Here is an 18715-nt window from a genome sequence, read left to right as displayed (position 1 = left end):
TAATCCATTGGGCTCTGCCCGCGCGAGTTCAAAATTCGCCTCCGTCGTTTTATCCGTTTTGTTTTGAACACAAATGCAGTCAAAATGATTAAACTCGTTTACATCGATGAAGGAATGGCCGATTGGTTATAGCGATGGACTGCTAATCTAATGGGCTTTGCCCGCGCGAGTTCGAATCTCGACTCCGTCGTTTTAACCGGATGTTTTAATCACGTATTCAGTCGAAATGATTTAACCAGTTTTAATCGAGGACGGGGTGGCCGAGTGGTTAAGGCGATGGACTGCTAATCCATTGGGCTCTGCCCGCGCGAGTTCGAATCTCGCCTCCGTCGTTTTATCCGTTTTGTTTTGAACACAAATGCAGTCAAAATGATTCAACTCGATGAAGGAATGGCCGAGTGGTTAAGGCGATGGACCGCTAATCCATTGGGCTCTGCCCGCGCGAGTTCAAATCTCGCCTCCGTCGTTTTATCCGTTTTGTTTTGAACACAAATGCAGTCAAAATGATTAAACTCTATTATATCGATGAAGGAATGGCCGAGTGGTTAAGGCGATGGACCGCTAATCCATTATACAAAAACATTTAATATCATGCACGACGAGACGTACGATAAAACTATCACATAAAGATTTGAAATTAAAACCCTGGATAACTAATGCGCTTGTAGTGTCAATTAGGAAAAGGGATTCTCTTGCAAAGAAAGTTAAAAATGAACCATTTAACCCTACTATTAAAAATTACTATTTAGGCTACCGAAATAAATTAACAAAATTAATTAGAATAGTTAAAAACAACTACTTCAAAAATAAAATAAATACGTGCAAACATGATACTAAAAAAGTCTGGAACACAGTCAATGAAGCGATGAGTAATTGTAAAAAACAGGACTCAATTGAAAAAATTATCTCAAAAAATCTTACCTACACGGTAAAAGAACACCCAAAGGAAGTAGCTAACTCTTTTAATGAACATTTTAGTCTAGTTGGGTCTAAATTGGCCCAAGATATTCTGTCAAAGCAAAAAGTTACAACACAAACACATAATTTCAGGAACCCTAAAAGTTTATTCTTGACCCCAATATCCCCTCATGACATCGAAAAAGAAATAAACTCTTTAAAAAATTCCAATGCTAAAGGGCATGATGGAATTGGGATCAAAGGCCTAAAAAAAGTAAGCAAATTCATTAGTGAACCACTAGCACATCTCGTAAACCTATCGTTCACAACGGGCATATTTCCAGATATTCTTAAAAGAGCTATAATAATACCAGTTTATAAATCAGGATCCAAGCTAGACATGCAAAATTACAGGCCTATATCGCTGCTTAGTAACATCTCGAAAATCTTCGAAAAAGTTATAAAAAACCAACTATCACAATTTTTAGAAGTAACTAATTATTTATCAAAAAATCAATATGGCTTTCGAAAAAACTTAAGTACTAAAGATGCTATAACAGAAGTTACCGAACGACTGTATAGGGCGGTGGACAAAAACCAAAAATTAATTGGAGTATTTTTAGACTTACAAAAGGCCTTTGACACCGTTTCCCATCCAATACTAATAGAAAAATTAGAAAGAGCCGGCATTCGAGGCATTACTTTAGAATGGTTCAGGAGCTATTTGTATGGACGTGATGCAATTGTTAGAATCGATGGGGTACAGAGTGACCCCTTAGTTATAGAGTTTGGTGTACCTCAGGGAACAGTGATTGGACCTATCCTTTTCCTAGTATATATAAACGATTTATGTAACCTTATAATTGATGGAAAAATAGTATCCTTTGCGGATGACACCGTGCTCCTAGTTGAAGGTTTAAACTGGGGAGATGCCTTCTCCAAAGCGCAAGAAGTTCTAAACAAAACAATACTTCAACTAGACAAAGATATTCTAACACTTAACATTAAAAAAACTAAATTTATTTGCTTCACTCCTACACCAATAGATTTGGCTGACGACCTAATAATCCATACAGATATCTCTTGTTCAACACGCCGAGAATGCGATATAAAATGCCATACACTTGAGAAGGTAAATACAGTAAAGTACTTAGGCATTAAAATTGACTCTAACTTAAAATGGCACAGTCAAATAAATTATGTAAAAAATAAAATAAGATTGAGCTTAAGTAAATTCCACGCTATTCGTAACTTTCTGGAACTTTCATGGATTAGAACAATATACTTTGCTATAACACAATCAGTGATATCTTATGGCCTAATTGGTTGGGGGGGAGCTTATGGTAATTTAATGGAACCATTAGAAATCCTCCAAAGGAAAATAATACGTATATGTTTGAAAAAAGACAATTTATATTCTAGACAATTATTATATAACGAATTTAAAGTTTTCTCGGTAAAACAACTATATGTAAAAGATATTTTGTTATACACTTTTAAAAACAGAGTAAATTTATTACCAAGTCATACGTATATTACACGTTTTACCACAGAAGGTAATCTTTCTAGTGATAGAACCTTCAAAACCATTGGTCAAAGACATGCTTTCCATTTGGGTCCCAAATTATATAACTATCTAACCTCGGACATAAAATATATTGATACTTATCAAATGTTTAAGAAACAAATTACAATTTGGATAATTAACAAAGGAATATCAAATATTAATGACATGTTAAAAACATAAATCGCAATTATTTTCCCTCTTGAAATTATATATTAACACTATTTTCTATGTATAAAGCTCACCAAAGTCATTGTTGTAGAAATACTAGAACGTAACTTGTAAATTCTACTTATTATATTATGTGAATAAGCCCTGCCACGCACAAGCGCTTTCAGCTCCTGTGGCATATAGGGCAGTGAATTATGTAATTGTACATCTTTGTAATTGAATTATGAGCACTAATAAATTAATAATAATAATAATAATAATAATAATTAGCTCCGCCCGCGCGAGTTCGAATCTCGCCTCCGTCGTTTTATCCGTTTTGTTTTGAACACAAATGTAGTCAAAATGATTAAACTCTTTTAAATCGATGAAGGAATGACCGAGTGGTTAAGGCGATGGACCGCCAATCCATTGGGCTCTGCCCGCGCGAGTTCGAATCCCGCCTCGGTCGTTTTTTTCGTTTTGTTTTGAACTCAAATGCAGGCAAAATGATTAAACTCGTTAAACCGATGAAGGAATGGCCAAGTGGTGAAGGCGATGGACCGCTAATCCATTGGGCTTTGCCCGCGCGAGTTCGAATCTCACTTCCGTCGTTTTAACCAGATTGTTTGAATCAAAAATTCAGGGCGAAATGATTTAACCAGTTTTAGTCGAGGACGGGGTGGCCGAGTGGTTAAGGCGATGGACTGCTAATCCATTGGGCTCTGCCCGCGCGAGTTCAAATTTCGCATTCGTCGTTTTATCTGTTTTGTTTTGAACACAAATGCATTCAAAATGATTAAACTCGTTAAAATCGATGTAGGGATGGCCGAGTGGTTAAGGCGATGGACTGCTAATCCATTGGGCTCTGCCCGCGCGAGTTCGAATCTCGCCTCCGTCGTTTTATCCGTTTTATTTGAACACAAATGCAGTCAAAATGATTAAACACTTTTAAATTGAGGGAGGAATGGAAGAATGTTTAAGGCGACGGACTGCTAATCCATTGGGCTTTTCCCGCGCGAGTTCGAATCTCGCCTCCGTCGTTGTAAAAGGATGTTTAAATCACAAATTCAGTCGAAATGATTTAACCAGTTTTAATCGAGGACGGGGTGGCCGAGTGGTTAAGGCGATGGACTGCTAATTCATTGGGCTCTGCCCACGCGAGTTCGAATCTCGCCTCCGACGTTTTATTTCTTTTGTTTGAACACAAATGCAGTCAAAATGATTTAACCAGTTTTAATCGAGGACGGGGTGGCCGAGTGGTTAAGCCGATGGACTGCTAATCCATTGGCCTCTGCCCGCGCGAGTTCAAATCTCGCCTCCGTCGTTTTATCCGTTTTGTTTTGAACACAAATGCAGTCAAAATGATTCAACTCTTTTAAATCGATGAAGGAATGGCCGAGTGGTTAAAGCGATGGACCGCAAAACCATTGGGTTCTGCCCGCGCGAGTTCAAATCTTGCCTCCGTCGTTTTTTCCGTTTTGATTTGAACACAAATGCAGACAAAATGATTAAACTCGTTTAAACCGATGAAGGAATGGCCGAGTGGTTAAGGCGATGGACCGATACTCCATTGGGCTCTGCCCGCGCGAGTTCGAATCTCAATTCCGTCGTTTTAACCAGATTGTTTTAATCAAAAATTCAGGGCGAAATGATTTAAACAGTTTTAATCGAGGACGGGGTGGCCGAGTGGTTAAGGCGATGGACTGCTAATCCATTGGGCTCTGCCCGCGCGAGTTCGAATCTCACTTCCGTCGTTTTAACCAGATTGTTTGAATCAAAAATTCAGGGCGAAATGATTTAACCAGTTTTAATCGAGGACGGGGTGGCCGAGTGGTTAAGGCGATGGACTGCTAATCCATTGGGCTCTGCCCGCGCGGGTTCAAATTTCGCATTCGTCGTTTTATCCGTTTTGTTTTGAACACAAATGCATTCAAAATGATTAAACTCGTTAAAATCGATGTAGGGATGGCCGAGTGGTTAAGGCGATGGACTGCTAATCCATTGGGCTCTGCCCGCGCGAGTTCGAATCTCGCCTCCGTCGTTTTATCCGTTTTATTTGAACACAAATGCAGTCAAAATGATTAAACACTTTTAAATTGAGGGAGGAATGGAAGAATGGTTAAGGCGACGAACTGCTAATCCATTGGGCTTTTCCCGCGCGAGTTCGAATCTCGCCTCCGTCGTTGTAAAAGGATGTTTAAATCACAAATTCAGTCGAAATGATTTAACCAGTTTTAATCGAGGACGGGGTGGCCGAGTGGTTAAGGCGATGGACTGCTAATTCATTGGGCTCTGCCCACGCGAGTTCGAATCTCGCCTCCGACGTTTTATTTCTTTTGTTTGAACACAAATGCAGTCAAAATGATTTAACCAGTTTTAATCGAGGACGGGGTGGCCGAGTGGTTAAGCCGATGGACTGCTAATCCATTGGCCTCTGCCCGCGCGAGTTCAAATCTCGCCTCCGTCGTTTTATCCGTTTTGTTTTGAACACAAATGCAGTCAAAATGATTCAACTCTTTTAAATCGATGAAGGAATGGCCGAGTGGTTAAAGCGATGGACCGCAAAACCATTGGGTTCTGCCCGCGCGAGTTCAAATCTTGCCTCCGTCGTTTTTTCCGTTTTGATTTGAACACAAATGCAGACAAAATGATTAAACTCGTTTAAACCGATGAAGGAATGGCCGAGTGGTTAAGGCGATGGACCGATACTCCATTGGGCTCTGCCCGCGCGAGTTCGAATCTCAATTCCGTCGTTTTAACCAGATTGTTTTAATCAAAAATTCAGGGCGAAATGATTTAAACAGTTTTAATCGAGGACGGGGTGGCCGAGTGGTTAAGGCGATGGACTGCTAATCCATTGGGCTCTGCCCGCGCGAGTTCGAATCTCGCCTCCGTCGTTTTATCCGTTTTGTTTTGAACACAAATGCAGTCAAAATGATTCAACTCTTTTAAATCGATGAAGGAATGGCCGCGGGGTTAAGGCGATGGACCGCTAATCCATTGGGCTTTGCCCGCGCGAGTTCGAACCTCACTTCCGTCGTTTTAACCGGATTGTTTTAATCAAAAATTCAGGCGAAATGATTAAACCAGTGTTAATCGAGGACGGGGTGGCCGAGTGGTTAAGGCGATGGACTGCTAATCCGTTGGGCTCTGCCCGCGCGAATTCGAATCTCGCATCCGTCGTTTTATCCGTTTTGTTTTGAACACAAATGCAGGCAAAATGATTAAACTCGTTAAACCGACGAAGGAATGGCCGAGTGGTTAAGTCGATGGACCGCTAATCCATTGGGCTTTGCCCGCGCGAGTTCGAATCTCACTTCCGTCGTTTTAACCAGATTGTTTTAATCAAAAATTCAGGGCGAAATGATTTAAACAGTTTTAATCGAGGACGGGGTGGCCGAGTGGTTAAGGCGATGGACTGCTAATCCATTGGGCTCTGCCCGCGCGAGTTCGAATCTCGCCTCCGTCGTTTTATCCGTTTTGTTTTGAACACAAATGCAGTCAAAATGATTCAACTCTTTTAAATCGATGAAGGAATGGCCGCGGGGTTAAGGCGATGGACCGCTAATCCATTGGGCTTTGCCCGCGCGAGTTCGAACCTCACTTCCGTCGTTTTAACCGGATTGTTTTAATCAAAAATTCAGGCGAAATGATTAAACCAGTGTTAATCGAGGACGGGGTGGCCGAGTGGTTAAGGCGATGGACTGCTAATCCGTTGGGCTCTGCCCGCGCGAATTCGAATCTCGCATCCGTCGTTTTATCCGTTTTGTTTTGAACACAAATGCAGGCAAAATGATTAAACTCGTTAAACCGACGAAGGAATGGCCGAGTGGTTAAGTCGATGGACCGCTAATCCATTGGGCTTTGCCCGCGCGAGTTCGAATCTCACTTCCGTCGTTTTAACCAGATTGTTTTAATCAAAAATTCAGGGCGAAATGATTTAAACAGTTTTAATCGAGGACGGGGTGGCCGAGTGGTTAAGGCGATGGACTGCTAATCCATTGGGCTCTGCCCGCGCGAGTTCGAATCTCGCCTCCGTCGTTTTATCCGTTTTGTTTTGAACACAAATGCAGTCAAAATGATTCAACTCTTTTAAATCGATGAAGGAATGGCCGCGGGGTTAAGGCGATGGACCGCTAATCCATTGGGCTTTGCCCGCGCGAGTTCGAACCTCACTTCCGTCGTTTTAACCGGATTGTTTTAATCAAAAATTCAGGCGAAATGATTAAACCAGTGTTAATCGAGGACGGGGTGGCCGAGTGGTTAAGGCGATGGACTGCTAATCCGTTGGGCTCTGCCCGCGCGAGTTCGAATCTCGCATCCGTCGTTTTATCCGTTTTGTTTTGAACACAAATGCAGTCAAAATGATTAAACTCTTTTAAATCGATGAAGGATTGACCGAGTGGTTAAGGCGATGGACCGCCAATCCATTGGGCTCTGCCCGCGCGAGTTCGAATCTCGCCTCGGTCGTTTTTTCCGTTTTGTTTTGAACTAAAATGCAGGCAAAATGATTAAACTCGTTAAACCGATGAAGGAATGGCCGAGTGGTTAAGGCGATGGACCGATAATCCATTGGGCTCTGCCCGCGCGAGTTCAAATTTCGCATTCGTCGTTTTATCCGTTTTGTTTTGAACACAAATGCAGTCAAAGTGATTAAACTCTTTTAAATCGATGAAGGAATGGCCGAGTGGTTAAGGCGATGGACCGCTAATCCATTGGGCTTTGCCCGCGCGAGTTCGAATCTCACTTCCGTCGTTTTAACCAGATTGTTTTAATCAAAAATTCAGGGCGAAATGATTTAACCAGTTTTAATCGAGGACGGGGTGGCCGAGTGGTTAAGGCGATGGACTGCTAACCCATTGGGCTCTGCCCGCGCGAGTTCGAATATCGCCTCCGTCGTTTTATCCGTTTTGTTTTGAACACAAATGTAGTCATAATGATTAAACTCTTTTAAATCGATGAAGGAATGACCGAGTGGTTAAGGCGATGGACCGCCAATCCATTGGGCTCTGCCCGCGCGAGTTCGAATCCCGCCTCGGTCGTTTTTTCCGTTTTGTTTTGAACTCAAATGCAGGCAAAATGATTTAACTCGTTAAACCGATGAAGGAATGGCCAAGTGGTGAAGGCGATGGACCGCTAATGCATTGGGCTTTGCCCGCGCGAGTTCGAATCTCACTTCCGTCGTTTTAACCAGATTGTTTTAATCAAAAATTCAGGGCGAAATGATTTAACCAGTTTTAATCGAGAACGGGGTGGACGAGTGGTTAAGGCGATGGACTGCTAATCCATTGGGCTCTGCCCGCGCGAGTTCAAATTTCGCATTCGTCGTTTTATCCGTTTTGTTTTGAACACAAATGCAGTCAAAATGATTAAACTCTTATATATCGATGAAGGAATGGCCGAGTGGTTAAAGCGATGGACCGCTAATCACTTGGGCTCTGCCCGCGCGAGTTCGAATCTCGGCTCCGTCGTTTTATCCGTTTTGTTTTGAACACAAATGCAGTCAAAATGATTAAACTCGTTTCAATCGATGAAGGAATGGCCGAGTGGTAAAAGCGATGGACCGATAATCCATTGGGCTCTGCCCGCGCGAGTTCAAATTTCGCCTCCGTCGTTTTATCCGTTTTGTTTTGAACACAAATGCAGTCAAAATGATTAAACTCTTTTAAATCGATGAAGGAATGACCGAGTGGTTAAGGCGATGGACCGCCAATCCATTGGGCTCAGCCCGCGCGAGTTCGAATCTCGCCTCGGTCGTTTTATCCGTTTTGTTTTGAACACAAATGCAGTCAAAGTGATTAAACTCTTTTAAATCGATGAAGGAATGGCCGAGTGGTTAAGGCGATGGACCGCTAATCCATTGGGCTTTGTCCGCGCGAGTTCGAATCTCACTTCCGTCGTTTTAACCAGATTGTTTTAATCAAAAATTCAGGGCGAAATGATTTAACCAGTTTTAATCGAGGACGGGGTGGCCGAGTGGTTAAGGCGATGGACTGCTAATCCATTGGGCTCTGCCCGCTCGAGTTCGAATATCGCCTCCGTCGTTTTATCCGTTTTGTTTTGAACACAAATGCAGTCAAAATGATTAAACTCTTTTAATCGATGAAGGAATGACCGCGTGGTTAAGGCGATGGACCGCCAATCCATTGGGCTCTGCCCGCGCGAGTTCGAATCCCGCCTCGGTCGTTTTTTCCGTTTTGTTTTGAACTCAAATGCAGGCAAAATGATTAAACTCGTTAAACCGATGAAGGAATGGCCAAGCGGTGAAGGCGATGGACCGATAATCCATTGGGCTCTGCCCGCGCGAGTTCAAATTTCGCATTCGTCGTTTTATCCGTTTTGTTTTGAACACAAATGCAGTCAAAATGATTAAACTCGTTAAAATCGATGTAGGAATGGCCGAGTGGTTAAGGCGATGGACTGCTAATCCATTGGGCTCTGCTCGCGCGAGTTCGAATCTCGCCTCCGTCGTTATATCCGTTTTATTTGAACACAAATGCAGTCAAAATGATTAAACTCGTTTAAATTGAGGGAGGAATGGAAGAGTGGTAAAGGCGACGGACTTCTAATCCATTGGGCTTTTCCCGCGCGAGTTCAAATTTCGCATTCGTCGTTTTATCCGTTTTGTTTTGAACACAAATGCAGTCAAAATGATTAAACTCTTTTAAATCGATGAAGGAATGACCGAGTGGTTAAGGCGATGGACCGCCAATCCATTGGGCTCAGCCCGCGCGAGTTCGAATCTCGCCTCGGTCGTTTTTTCCGTTTTGTTTTGAACTCTAATGCAGGCAAAATGATTAAACTCGTTAAACCGATGAAGGAATGGCCGAGTGGTTAAGGCGATGGACCGATAATCCATAGGCTCTGCCCGCGCGAGTTCAAATTTCGCATTCGTCGTTTTATCCGTTTTGTTTTGAACACAAATGCAGTCAAAGTGATTAAACTCTTTTAAATCGATGAAGGAATGGCCGAGTGGTTAAGGCGATGGACCGCTAATCCATTAGGCTTTGCCCGCGCGAGTTCGAATCTCATTTTCGTCGTTTTAACCAGATTGTTTTAATGAAAAATTCAGGGCGAAATGATTTAACCAGCTTTAATCGAGGACGGGGTGGCCGAGTGGTTAAGGCGATGGACTGCTAATCCATTGGGCTCTGCCCGCTCGAGTTCGAATATCGCCTCCGTCGTTTTGTCCGTTTTGGTTTGAACACAAATGCAGTCAAAATGATTAAACTCTTTTAATCGATGAAGGAATGACCGAGTGGTTAAGGCGATGGACCGCCAATCCATTGGGCTCTGCCCGCGCGAGTTCGAATCCCGCCACGGTCGTTTTTTCCGTTTTGTTTTGAACTCAAATGCAGGCAAAATGATTAAACTCTTTTAATCGATGAAGGAATGGCCGAGTGGTTAAGGCGATGGACCACTAATCCATTGGGCTCTGCCCGCGCGAGTTCAAAATTCGCCTCCGTCGTTTTATTCTAAGAGAGCGGTCGCTCTCTTAGATAAGACTTGATACTGCCTCTAATGCTAAAGGAGGGTTCTTTGGTTGGCCGTAACTTTTTTCGTATTGTGTTTGCTGCTTTGAAATTTTGCCAGTGAACTAAAATTTGGGCCCTAATTATGTGGTTAAAATTTCAAAGAGATCCATCTAATAGTTAATTCTATAATGAAAAAAGTTGTTAAGGGTGGTTTTAGAATCCATAAAATTAATCAGACATTTGGTGAAAAATACTATATTGTTCCATAGAGATAACATGGGATTTTTTTGAAAAATTACCTTAATTGGGATCGTGTATAAAGAAAACTAATCATTCGTTACGTTTGGGAACCATCTTAAATGAAAGATAACAGTCCATAGATGTGCCTTTTCTTAGTTTCATTAAGATCAATTAAGTTTAAGTATCGATTTTTATCATTATTAACACATACTTTGACTTACGTTGTTTTGGGTATTGGAATTACGGCGTTTTACCACTGTTAGAGACACGCATTTTAGCCCTAATTTTTTATATTGGACTTACGGCGTTTTTCACGCCGTTAGAGGGATATTAAGCAAGAGAAACATGGCGTTTGAGCTCTTGTAGGTGCTTTGCCCGGGTGCTTGTGCGTGCTTGTGGATACTTGTAGGTGCTTGCGGGTACTTGTGGGCTCTTTTAGGTGCTTGTGGGTACTTGTGGGTACTTGTAGGTGATTGTAGGTACTTGTGGGTACTGGTGGGTGCTTGTAGGTGCTTGTGGGTGCTTGTAGGTACTTGTGGGTGCTTGTAGGTACTTGTGGGTTCTTGTGGGTACTTGTGGGTACTTGTGGGTTCTTGTGGGTACTTGTGGGTGCTTGTCGGTACTTGTGGGTACTGGTGGGTGCTTGTAGGTACTTGTGGGTGCTTGTAGGTACTTGTGGGTGCTTGTAGGTACTTGTGGGTTCTTGTGGGTGCTTGTAGGTACTTGTGGGTTCTTGTGGGTACTTGTGGGTTCTTGTGGGTACTTGTGGGTGCTTGTGGGTACTTGTGGGTGCTTGTGGGTAGTTGTGGGTGCTTGAAGGCACTTGTGGGTGCTTGTAGGTACTTGTGGGTGCTTGTAGGTACTTGTGGGTGATTGTAGGTACTTGTGGGTGCTTGTAGGTAGTTGTAGGTGCTTGAAGGTACTTGTGGGTACTTGTAGGTACTTGTGGGTGCTTGTGGGTTCTTGTGGGTACTTGTGGGTTCTTGTGGGTACTTGTGGGTGCTTGTAGGTACTTGTGGGTACTTTTAGGTACTTGTGGGTGCTTGTAGGTACTTGTGGGTGCTTGTAGGTCGTTGTGGGTGCTTATAGGTACTTGTGGGTACATGTAGGCACTTGTGGGTACCTATAGGTACTTGTGGGTGCTAATAGGTACTTGTAGGTACTTAAGGGTACTTGTAGGTACTTTTGGGTACTTGTAGGTACTTGTGGGTACTTGTAGGTACTTGTGGGTGCTTGTAGGTACTTGTTGGTACTTTTAGGTACTTGTGGGTACTTGTGGGTAATTGTGGGTACTTGTGGGTGCTTTTGGGTGCTAATAGGTACTTGTGGGTACTTGTAGGTACTTGTGGGTGCTTGTAGGTACTTGTGGGTTCTTGTAGGTACTTTTGGGTGCTTGTGGGTACTTGTAGGTACTTGTGGGTACTTGTAGGTACTTGTGGGTACTTGTAGGTACTTGTGGGTACTTGTAGGTGCTTGTGGGTACTTGTAGGTATTTGTGGGTACTTGTAGGTATTTGTGGGTAATTGTGGGTACTTGTAGGTACTTGTGGGTACTTGTAGGTACTTGTGGGTACTTGTAGGTACTTGTGGGTACTTGTAGGTACTTGTGGGTACTTTTAGGTACTTGTGGGTACTTGTGGGTGCTTGTGGGTACTTGTAGGTACTTGTGGGTACTTGTAGGTACTTGTGGGTACTTGTGGGTGCTTGTGGGTACTTGTGGGTGCTTGTAGGTGCTTGTGGGTGCTTGTAGGTGCTTGTGGGTGCTTGTAGGTACTTGTGGGTACTTGTAGGTACTTGTGGGTACTTGTAGGTACTTGTGGGTGATTGTAGGTACTTGTGGGTGCTTGTAGGTACTTGTGGGTGCTTGTAGGTACTTGTGGGTACTTGAAGGTACTTGTGGGTTCTTGTGGGTACTTGTGGGTACTTGTGGGTTCTTGTGGGTACTTGTGGGTGCTTGTCGGTACTTGTGGGTACTGGTGGGTGCTTGTAGGTACTTGTGGGTGCTTGTAGGTACTTGTGGGTGCTTGTAGGTACTTGTGGGTTCTTGTGGGTGCTTGTAGGTACTTGTGGGCTCTTGTGGGTACTTGTGGGTTCTTGTGGGTTCTTGTGGGTACTTGTGGGTGCTTGTGGGTACTTGTGGGTGCTTGTAGGTGCTTGTGGGTGCTTGTAGGTACTTGTGGGTGCTTGTAGGTACTTGTGGGTTCTTGTGGGTACTTGTGGGTACTTGTGGGTTCTTGTGGGTACTTGTGGGTGCTTGTCGGTACTTGTGGGTACTGGTGGGTGCTTGTAGGTACTTGTGGGTGCTTGTAGGTACTTGTGGGTGCTTGTAGGTACTTGTGGGTTCTTGTGGGTGCTTGTAGGTACTTGTGGGTTCTTGTGGGCACTTGTGGGTTCTTGTGGGTTCTTGTGGGTACTTGTGGGTGCTTGTGGGTACTTGTGGGTGCTTGTGGGTAGTGGTGGGTGCTTGAAGGCACTTGTGGGTGCTTGTAGGTACTTGTGGGTGCTTGTAGGTACTTGTGGGTGATTGTAGGTACTTGTGGGTGCTTGTAGGTAGTTGTAGGTGCTTGAAGGTACTTGTGGGTACTTGTAGGTACTTGTGGGTGCTTGTGGGTGCTTGTGGGTTCTTGTGGGTGCTTGAAGGCACTTGTGGGTACTTGTGGGTGCTTGTAGGTACTTGTGGGTGCTTGTAGGTACTTGTGGGTGATTGTAGGTACTTGTGGGTGCTTGTAGGTAGTTGTAGGTGCTTGAAGGTACTTGTGGGTACTTGTAGGTACTTGTGGGTGCTTGTGGGTTCTTGTGGGTACTTGTGGGTTCTTGTGGGTACTTGTGGGTGCTTGTAGGTACTTGTGGGTACTTTTAGGTACTTGTGGGTGCTTGTAGGTACTTGTGGGTGCTTGTAGGTCGTTGTGGGTGCTTATAGGTACTTGTGGGTACATGTAGGCACTTGTGGGTACCTATAGGTACTTGTGGGTGCTAATAGGTACTTGTAGGTACTTAAGGGTACTTGTAGGTACTTTTGGGTACTTGTAGGTACTTGTGGGTACTTGTAGGTACTTGTGGGTGCTTGTAGGTACTTGTTGGTACTTTTAGGTACTTGTGGGTACTTGTGGGTAATTGTGGGTACTTGTGGGTGCTTTTGGGTGCTAATAGGTACTTGTGGGTACTTGTAGGTACTTGTGGGTGCTTGTAGGTACTTGTGGGTTCTTGTAGGTACTTTTGGGTGCTTGTGGGTACTTGTAGGTACTTGTGGGTACTTGTAGGTACTTGTGGGTACTTGTAGGTACTTGTGGGTACTTGTAGGTACTTGTGGGTACTTGTAGGTATTTGTGGGTACTTGTAGGTATTTGTGGGTACTTGTGGGTACTTGTAGGTACTTGTGGGTACTTGTAGGTACTTGTGGGTACTTGTAGGTACTTGTGGGTACTTGTAGGTACTTGTGGGTACTTGTAGGTACTTGTGGGTACTTGTGGGTGCTTGTGGGTACTTGTAGGTACTTGTGGGTACTTGTAGGTACTTGTGGGTACTTGTGGGTGCTTGTGGGTACTTGTGGGTGCTTGTAGGTGCTTGTGGGTGCTTGTAGGTGCTTGTGGGTGCTTGTAGGTACTTGTGGGTACTTGTAGGTACTTGTGGGTATTTGTAGGTACTTGTGGGTGATTGTAGGTACTTGTGGGTGCTTGTAGGTACTTGTGGGTGCTTGTAGGTACTTGTGGGTACTTGTAGGTACTTGTGGGTACTTGTAGGTACTTGTGGGTAATTGTGGGTACTTGTGGGTAATTGTGGGTACTTGTAGGTACTTGTGGGTACTTGTGGGTACTTGTAGGTACTTGTAGGTACTTTTGGGTACTTGTAGGTACTTGTAGGTACTTGTATGTGCTTGTGGGTACTTGTAGGTACTTGTGGGTACTTGTAGGTACTTGTGGGTACTTGTAGGTACTTGTGGGTACTTGTAGGTACTTGTGGGTACTTGTGGGTACTTGTAGGTACTTGTGGGTACTTGTGGTTACTTGTAGGTACTTGTGGGTACTTGTAGATGCTTGAGGGTACTTGTAGGTACTTGTGGGTACTTGTGGGTGCTTGTGGGTACTTGTTTGTGCTTGTGCCTGCTTGTGGGTGCTTGTGCGTGCTTGTGGATACTTGTAGGTGCTTGCGGGTACTTGTGGGCTCTTTTAGGTGCTTGTGGGTACTTGTGGGTACTTGTAGGTGATTGTAGGTACTTGTGGGTACTGGTGGGTGCTTGTAGGTGCTTGTGGGTGCTTGTAGGTACTTGTGGGTGCTTGTAGGTACTTGTGGGTTCTTGTGGGTACTTGTGGGTACTTGTGGGTTCTTGTGGGTACTTGTGGGTGCTTGTCGGTACTTGTGGGTACTGGTGGGTGCTTGTAGGTACTTGTGGGTGCTTGTAGGTACTTGTGGGTGCTTGTAGGTACTTGTGGGTTCTTGTGGGTGCTTGTAGGTACTTGTGGGTTCTTGTGGGTACTTGTGGGTTCTTGTGGGTTCTTGTGGGTACTTGTGGGTGCTTGTGGGTACTTGTGGGTGCTTGTGGGTAGTTGTGGGTGCTTGAAGGCACTTGTGGGTGCTTGTAGGTACTTGTGGGTGCTTGTAGGTACTTGTGGGTGATTGTAGGTACTTGTGGGTGCTTGTAGGTAGTTGTAGGTGCTTGAAGGTACTTGTGGGTACTTGTAGGTACTTGTGGGTGCTTGTGGGTTCTTGTGGGTACTTGTGGGTTCTTGTGGGTACTTGTGGGTGCTTGTAGGTACTTGTGGGTACTTTTAGGTACTTGTGGGTGCTTGTAGGTACTTGTGGGTGCTTGTAGGTCGTTGTGGGTGCTTATAGGTACTTGTGGGTACATGTAGGCACTTGTGGGTACCTATAGGTACTTGTGGGTGCTAATAGGTACTTGTAGGTACTTAAGGGTACTTGTAGGTACTTTTGGGTACTTGTAGGTACTTGTGGGTACTTGTAGGTACTTGTGGGTGCTTGTAGGTACTTGTTGGTACTTTTAGGTACTTGTGGGTACTTGTGGGTAATTGTGGGTACTTGTGGGTGCTTTTGGGTGCTAATAGGTACTTGTGGGTACTTGTAGGTACTTGTGGGTGCTTGTAGGTACTTGTGGGTTCTTGTAGGTACTTTTGGGTGCTTGTGGGTACTTGTAGGTACTTGTGGGTACTTGTAGGTACTTGTGGGTACTTGTAGGTACTTGTGGGTACTTGTAGGTACTTGTGGGTACTTGTAGGTATTTGTGGGTACTTGTAGGTATTTGTGGGTAATTGTGGGTACTTGTAGGTACTTGTGGGTACTTGTAGGTACTTGTGGGTACTTGTAGGTACTTGTGGGTACTTGTAGGTACTTGTGGGTACTTGTAGGTACTTGTGGGTACTTGTGGGTGCTTGTGGGTACTTGTAGGTACTTGTGGGTACTTGTAGGTACTTGTGGGTACTTGTGGGTGCTTGTGGGTACTTGTGGGTGCTTGTAGGTGCTTGTGGGTGCTTGTAGGTGCTTGTGGGTGCTTGTAGGTACTTGTGGGTACTTGTAGGTACTTGTGGGTACTTGTAGGTACTTGTGGGTGATTGTAGGTACTTGTGGGTGCTTGTAGGTACTTGTGGGTGCTTGTAGGTACTTGTGGGTACTTGTAGGTACTTGTGGGTTCTTGTGGGTACTTGTGGGTACTTGTGGGTTCTTGTGGGTACTTGTGGGTGCTTGTCGGTACTTGTGGGTACTGGTGGGTGCTTGTAGGTACTTGTGGGTGCTTGTAGGTACTTGTGGGTGCTTGTAGGTACTTGTGGGTTCTTGTGGGTGCTTGTAGGTACTTGTGGGCTCTTGTGGGTACTTGTGGGTTCTTGTGGGTTCTTGTGGGTACTTGTGGGTGCTTGTGGGTACTTGTGGGTGCTTGTAGGTGCTTGTGGGTGCTTGTAGGTACTTGTGGGTGCTTGTAGGTACTTGTGGGTTCTTGTGGGTACTTGTGGGTACTTGTGGGTTCTTGTGGGTACTTGTGGGTGCTTGTCGGTACTTGTGGGTACTGGTGGGTGCTTGTAGGTACTTGTGGGTGCTTGTAGGTACTTGTGGGTGCTCGTAGGTACTTGTGGGTTCTTGTGGGTGCTTGTAGGTACTAGTGGGTTCTTGTGGGCACTTGTGGGTTCTTGTGGGTTCTTGTGGGTACTTGTGGGTGCTTGTGGGTACTTGTGGGTGCTTGTGGGTAGTGGTGGGTGCTTGAAGGCACTTGTGGGTGCTTGTAGGTACTTGTGGGTGCTTGTAGGTACTTGTGGGTGATTGTAGGTACTTGTGGGTGCTTGTAGGTAGTTGTAGGTGCTTGAAGGTACTTGTGGGTACTTGTAGGTACTTGTGGGTGCTTGTGGGTGCTTGTGGGTTCTTGTGGGTGCTTGAAGGCACTTGTGGGTACTTGTGGGTGCTTGTAGGTACTTGTGGGTGCTTGTAGGTACTTGTGGGTGATTGTAGGTACTTGTGGGTGCTTGTAGGTAGTTGTAGGTGCTTGAAGGTACTTGTGGGTACTTGTAGGTACTTGTGGGTGCTTGTGGGTTCTTGTGGGTACTTGTGGGTTCTTGTGGGTACTTGTGGGTGCTTGTAGGTACTTGTGGGTACTTTTAGGTACTTGTGGGTGCTTGTAGGTACTTGTGGGTGCTTGTAGGTCGTTGTGGGTGCTTATAGGTACTTGTGGGTACATGTAGGCACTTGTGGGTACCTATAGGTACTTGTGGGTGCTAATAGGTACTTGTAGGTACTTAAGGGTACTTGTAGGTACTTTTGGGTACTTGTAGGTACTTGTGGGTACTTGTAGGTACTTGTGGGTGCTTGTAGGTACTTGTTGGTACTTTTAGGTACTTGTGGGTACTTGTGGGTAATTGTGGGTACTTGTGGGTGCTTTTGGGTGCTAATAGGTACTTGTGGGTACTTGTAGGTACTTGTGGGTGCTTGTAGGTACTTGTGGGTTCTTGTAGGTACTTTTGGGTGCTTGTGGGTACTTGTAGGTACTTGTGGGTACTTGTAGGTACTTGTGGGTACTTGTAGGTACTTGTGGGTACTTGTAGGTACTTGTGGGTACTTGTAGGTACTTGTGGGTACTTGTAGGTATTTGTGGGTACTTGTAGGTATTTGTGGGTACTTGTGGGTACTTGTAGGTACTTGTGGGTACTTGTAGGTACTTGTGGGTACTTGTAGGTACTTGTGGGTACTTGTAGGTACTTGTGGGTACTTGTAGGTACTTGTGGGTACTTGTGGGTGCTTGTGGGTACTTGTAGGTACTTGTGGGTACTTGTAGGTACTTGTGGGTTCTTGTGGGTGCTTGTGGGTACTTGTGGGTGCTTGTAGGTGCTTGTGGGTGCTTGTAGGTGCTTGTGGGTGCTTGTAGGTACTTGTGGGTACTTGTAGGTACTTGTGGGTACTTGTAGGTACTTGTGGGTGATTGTAGGTACTTGTGGGTGCTTGTAGGTACTTGTGGGTGCTTGTAGGTACTTGTGGGTACTTGTAGGTACTTGTGGGTACTTGTAGGTACTTGTGGGTAATTGTGGGTACTTGTGGGTAATTGTGGGTACTTGTAGGTACTTGTGGGTACTTGTGGGTACTTGTAGGTACTTGTAGGTACTTTTGGGTACTTGTAGGTACTTGTAGGTACTTGTATGTGCTTGTGGGTACTTGTAGGTACTTGTGGGTACTTGTAGGTACTTGTGGGTACTTGTAGGTACTTGTGGGTACTTGTAGGTACTTGTGGGTACTTGTGGGTACTTGTAGGTACTTGTGGGTACTTGTGGTTACTTGTAGGTACTTGTGGGTACTTGTAGATGCTTGAGGGTACTTGTAGGTACTTGTGGGTACTTGTGGGTGCTTGTGGGTACTTGTTTGTGCTTGTGCCTGCTTGTGGGTACTTGTGCGTGCTTGTGGGTACTTGTGGGTACTTGTGGGTGCTTGTGAATACTTGTGGGTGCTTGTAGGTACTTGTTGCCTCCTCCATAGGATTAACATTATATTTAATTTTGGAAGCTCGTCACACTGGTTTTATTAGAGATACGGGGATATCTTTGATTGTGTAATAGTCCTATTTGCCCCTTCCCTCCTTTGTTAACATTTGCTCCATGGGATACTCCATATACGGTAAAAGCCTGGAAAACTCAGGGAAGTATATGGGGAAAAGCCTGGAAATCTCAGGGAAATTTGTTTTCCAAAAGGTGTATGAAGCTTGTTATGGAACATATGTTATAAACTTATGGTTTTATTTATATAAAGTTTTACCAAGAAGCGATATCTAGTTTACTAGGGAGAAGGTATTAGATGCCTAAGTATTCGCGCGCCATAGTCCCAGTCCCACTTTCAAAATACAAGGGGGGACGTAAAAGGAGGCCGGGCTATTTCGACTCTTGGCAGTTGGAAAGTACGTAGTTTTC

At 44.6% G+C, this 18715-nt stretch overlaps 30 non-coding genes across 30 annotated transcripts; all 30 read left to right on the top strand.

The window, feature by feature from the left end:
* The first annotated feature begins 250 nt into the window (after positions 1-250).
* Positions 251-332, top strand: TRNAS-GCU (transfer RNA serine (anticodon GCU)). Its single transcript has one exon. It is a non-coding gene; the product is annotated as a tRNA-Ser (tRNA).
* Positions 333-384: 52 nt separating this feature from the next.
* TRNAS-GCU (transfer RNA serine (anticodon GCU)) lies at positions 385-466 on the top strand. Its single transcript has one exon. It is a non-coding gene; the product is annotated as a tRNA-Ser (tRNA).
* Positions 467-3140: 2674 nt separating this feature from the next.
* On the top strand, positions 3141-3222 carry TRNAS-GCU (transfer RNA serine (anticodon GCU)). The gene has a single exon. It is a non-coding gene; the product is annotated as a tRNA-Ser (tRNA).
* A 62-nt stretch (positions 3223-3284) lies between these two features.
* TRNAS-GCU (transfer RNA serine (anticodon GCU)) lies at positions 3285-3366 on the top strand. The gene has a single exon. It is a non-coding gene; the product is annotated as a tRNA-Ser (tRNA).
* Positions 3367-3424: 58 nt separating this feature from the next.
* On the top strand, positions 3425-3509 carry TRNAS-GCU (transfer RNA serine (anticodon GCU)). The gene has a single exon. It is a non-coding gene; the product is annotated as a tRNA-Ser (tRNA).
* A 202-nt stretch (positions 3510-3711) lies between these two features.
* On the top strand, positions 3712-3793 carry TRNAS-GCU (transfer RNA serine (anticodon GCU)). Its single transcript has one exon. It is a non-coding gene; the product is annotated as a tRNA-Ser (tRNA).
* A 60-nt stretch (positions 3794-3853) lies between these two features.
* TRNAS-GCU (transfer RNA serine (anticodon GCU)) lies at positions 3854-3935 on the top strand. Its single transcript has one exon. It is a non-coding gene; the product is annotated as a tRNA-Ser (tRNA).
* A 204-nt stretch (positions 3936-4139) lies between these two features.
* On the top strand, positions 4140-4221 carry TRNAI-GAU (transfer RNA isoleucine (anticodon GAU)). Its single transcript has one exon. It is a non-coding gene; the product is annotated as a tRNA-Ile (tRNA).
* A 62-nt stretch (positions 4222-4283) lies between these two features.
* On the top strand, positions 4284-4365 carry TRNAS-GCU (transfer RNA serine (anticodon GCU)). Its single transcript has one exon. It is a non-coding gene; the product is annotated as a tRNA-Ser (tRNA).
* Positions 4366-4427: 62 nt separating this feature from the next.
* TRNAS-GCU (transfer RNA serine (anticodon GCU)) lies at positions 4428-4509 on the top strand. The gene has a single exon. It is a non-coding gene; the product is annotated as a tRNA-Ser (tRNA).
* Positions 4510-4567: 58 nt separating this feature from the next.
* TRNAS-GCU (transfer RNA serine (anticodon GCU)) lies at positions 4568-4652 on the top strand. Its single transcript has one exon. It is a non-coding gene; the product is annotated as a tRNA-Ser (tRNA).
* Positions 4653-4854: 202 nt separating this feature from the next.
* Positions 4855-4936, top strand: TRNAS-GCU (transfer RNA serine (anticodon GCU)). The gene has a single exon. It is a non-coding gene; the product is annotated as a tRNA-Ser (tRNA).
* A 60-nt stretch (positions 4937-4996) lies between these two features.
* TRNAS-GCU (transfer RNA serine (anticodon GCU)) lies at positions 4997-5078 on the top strand. The gene has a single exon. It is a non-coding gene; the product is annotated as a tRNA-Ser (tRNA).
* Positions 5079-5282: 204 nt separating this feature from the next.
* TRNAI-GAU (transfer RNA isoleucine (anticodon GAU)) lies at positions 5283-5364 on the top strand. The gene has a single exon. It is a non-coding gene; the product is annotated as a tRNA-Ile (tRNA).
* A 62-nt stretch (positions 5365-5426) lies between these two features.
* On the top strand, positions 5427-5508 carry TRNAS-GCU (transfer RNA serine (anticodon GCU)). Its single transcript has one exon. It is a non-coding gene; the product is annotated as a tRNA-Ser (tRNA).
* Positions 5509-5712: 204 nt separating this feature from the next.
* TRNAS-GCU (transfer RNA serine (anticodon GCU)) lies at positions 5713-5794 on the top strand. The gene has a single exon. It is a non-coding gene; the product is annotated as a tRNA-Ser (tRNA).
* A 57-nt stretch (positions 5795-5851) lies between these two features.
* Positions 5852-5936, top strand: TRNAS-GCU (transfer RNA serine (anticodon GCU)). Its single transcript has one exon. It is a non-coding gene; the product is annotated as a tRNA-Ser (tRNA).
* A 62-nt stretch (positions 5937-5998) lies between these two features.
* TRNAS-GCU (transfer RNA serine (anticodon GCU)) lies at positions 5999-6080 on the top strand. The gene has a single exon. It is a non-coding gene; the product is annotated as a tRNA-Ser (tRNA).
* Positions 6081-6284: 204 nt separating this feature from the next.
* On the top strand, positions 6285-6366 carry TRNAS-GCU (transfer RNA serine (anticodon GCU)). The gene has a single exon. It is a non-coding gene; the product is annotated as a tRNA-Ser (tRNA).
* A 57-nt stretch (positions 6367-6423) lies between these two features.
* On the top strand, positions 6424-6508 carry TRNAS-GCU (transfer RNA serine (anticodon GCU)). Its single transcript has one exon. It is a non-coding gene; the product is annotated as a tRNA-Ser (tRNA).
* A 62-nt stretch (positions 6509-6570) lies between these two features.
* On the top strand, positions 6571-6652 carry TRNAS-GCU (transfer RNA serine (anticodon GCU)). Its single transcript has one exon. It is a non-coding gene; the product is annotated as a tRNA-Ser (tRNA).
* A 204-nt stretch (positions 6653-6856) lies between these two features.
* TRNAS-GCU (transfer RNA serine (anticodon GCU)) lies at positions 6857-6938 on the top strand. Its single transcript has one exon. It is a non-coding gene; the product is annotated as a tRNA-Ser (tRNA).
* A 203-nt stretch (positions 6939-7141) lies between these two features.
* On the top strand, positions 7142-7223 carry TRNAI-GAU (transfer RNA isoleucine (anticodon GAU)). Its single transcript has one exon. It is a non-coding gene; the product is annotated as a tRNA-Ile (tRNA).
* Positions 7224-7284: 61 nt separating this feature from the next.
* Positions 7285-7366, top strand: TRNAS-GCU (transfer RNA serine (anticodon GCU)). The gene has a single exon. It is a non-coding gene; the product is annotated as a tRNA-Ser (tRNA).
* A 62-nt stretch (positions 7367-7428) lies between these two features.
* TRNAS-GCU (transfer RNA serine (anticodon GCU)) lies at positions 7429-7510 on the top strand. Its single transcript has one exon. It is a non-coding gene; the product is annotated as a tRNA-Ser (tRNA).
* A 919-nt stretch (positions 7511-8429) lies between these two features.
* TRNAS-GCU (transfer RNA serine (anticodon GCU)) lies at positions 8430-8511 on the top strand. The gene has a single exon. It is a non-coding gene; the product is annotated as a tRNA-Ser (tRNA).
* A 62-nt stretch (positions 8512-8573) lies between these two features.
* Positions 8574-8655, top strand: TRNAS-GCU (transfer RNA serine (anticodon GCU)). The gene has a single exon. It is a non-coding gene; the product is annotated as a tRNA-Ser (tRNA).
* A 342-nt stretch (positions 8656-8997) lies between these two features.
* Positions 8998-9082, top strand: TRNAS-GCU (transfer RNA serine (anticodon GCU)). Its single transcript has one exon. It is a non-coding gene; the product is annotated as a tRNA-Ser (tRNA).
* Positions 9083-9713: 631 nt separating this feature from the next.
* Positions 9714-9795, top strand: TRNAS-GCU (transfer RNA serine (anticodon GCU)). Its single transcript has one exon. It is a non-coding gene; the product is annotated as a tRNA-Ser (tRNA).
* Positions 9796-9997: 202 nt separating this feature from the next.
* On the top strand, positions 9998-10079 carry TRNAS-ACU (transfer RNA serine (anticodon ACU)). Its single transcript has one exon. It is a non-coding gene; the product is annotated as a tRNA-Ser (tRNA).
* Positions 10080-18715: the final 8636 nt, after the last annotated feature.

This window comes from Phalangium opilio, unplaced genomic scaffold (genome assembly GCF_054372755.1).
Source record: "Phalangium opilio isolate 3A_F unplaced genomic scaffold, DU_Popi_V2 ptg000225l_1, whole genome shotgun sequence".
Classification (NCBI taxonomy): domain Eukaryota; kingdom Metazoa; phylum Arthropoda; class Arachnida; order Opiliones; family Phalangiidae; genus Phalangium; species Phalangium opilio.
Note: the sequence above shows the minus strand (reverse complement) of the source record. Positions and strands in the feature narration are given on the sequence as shown.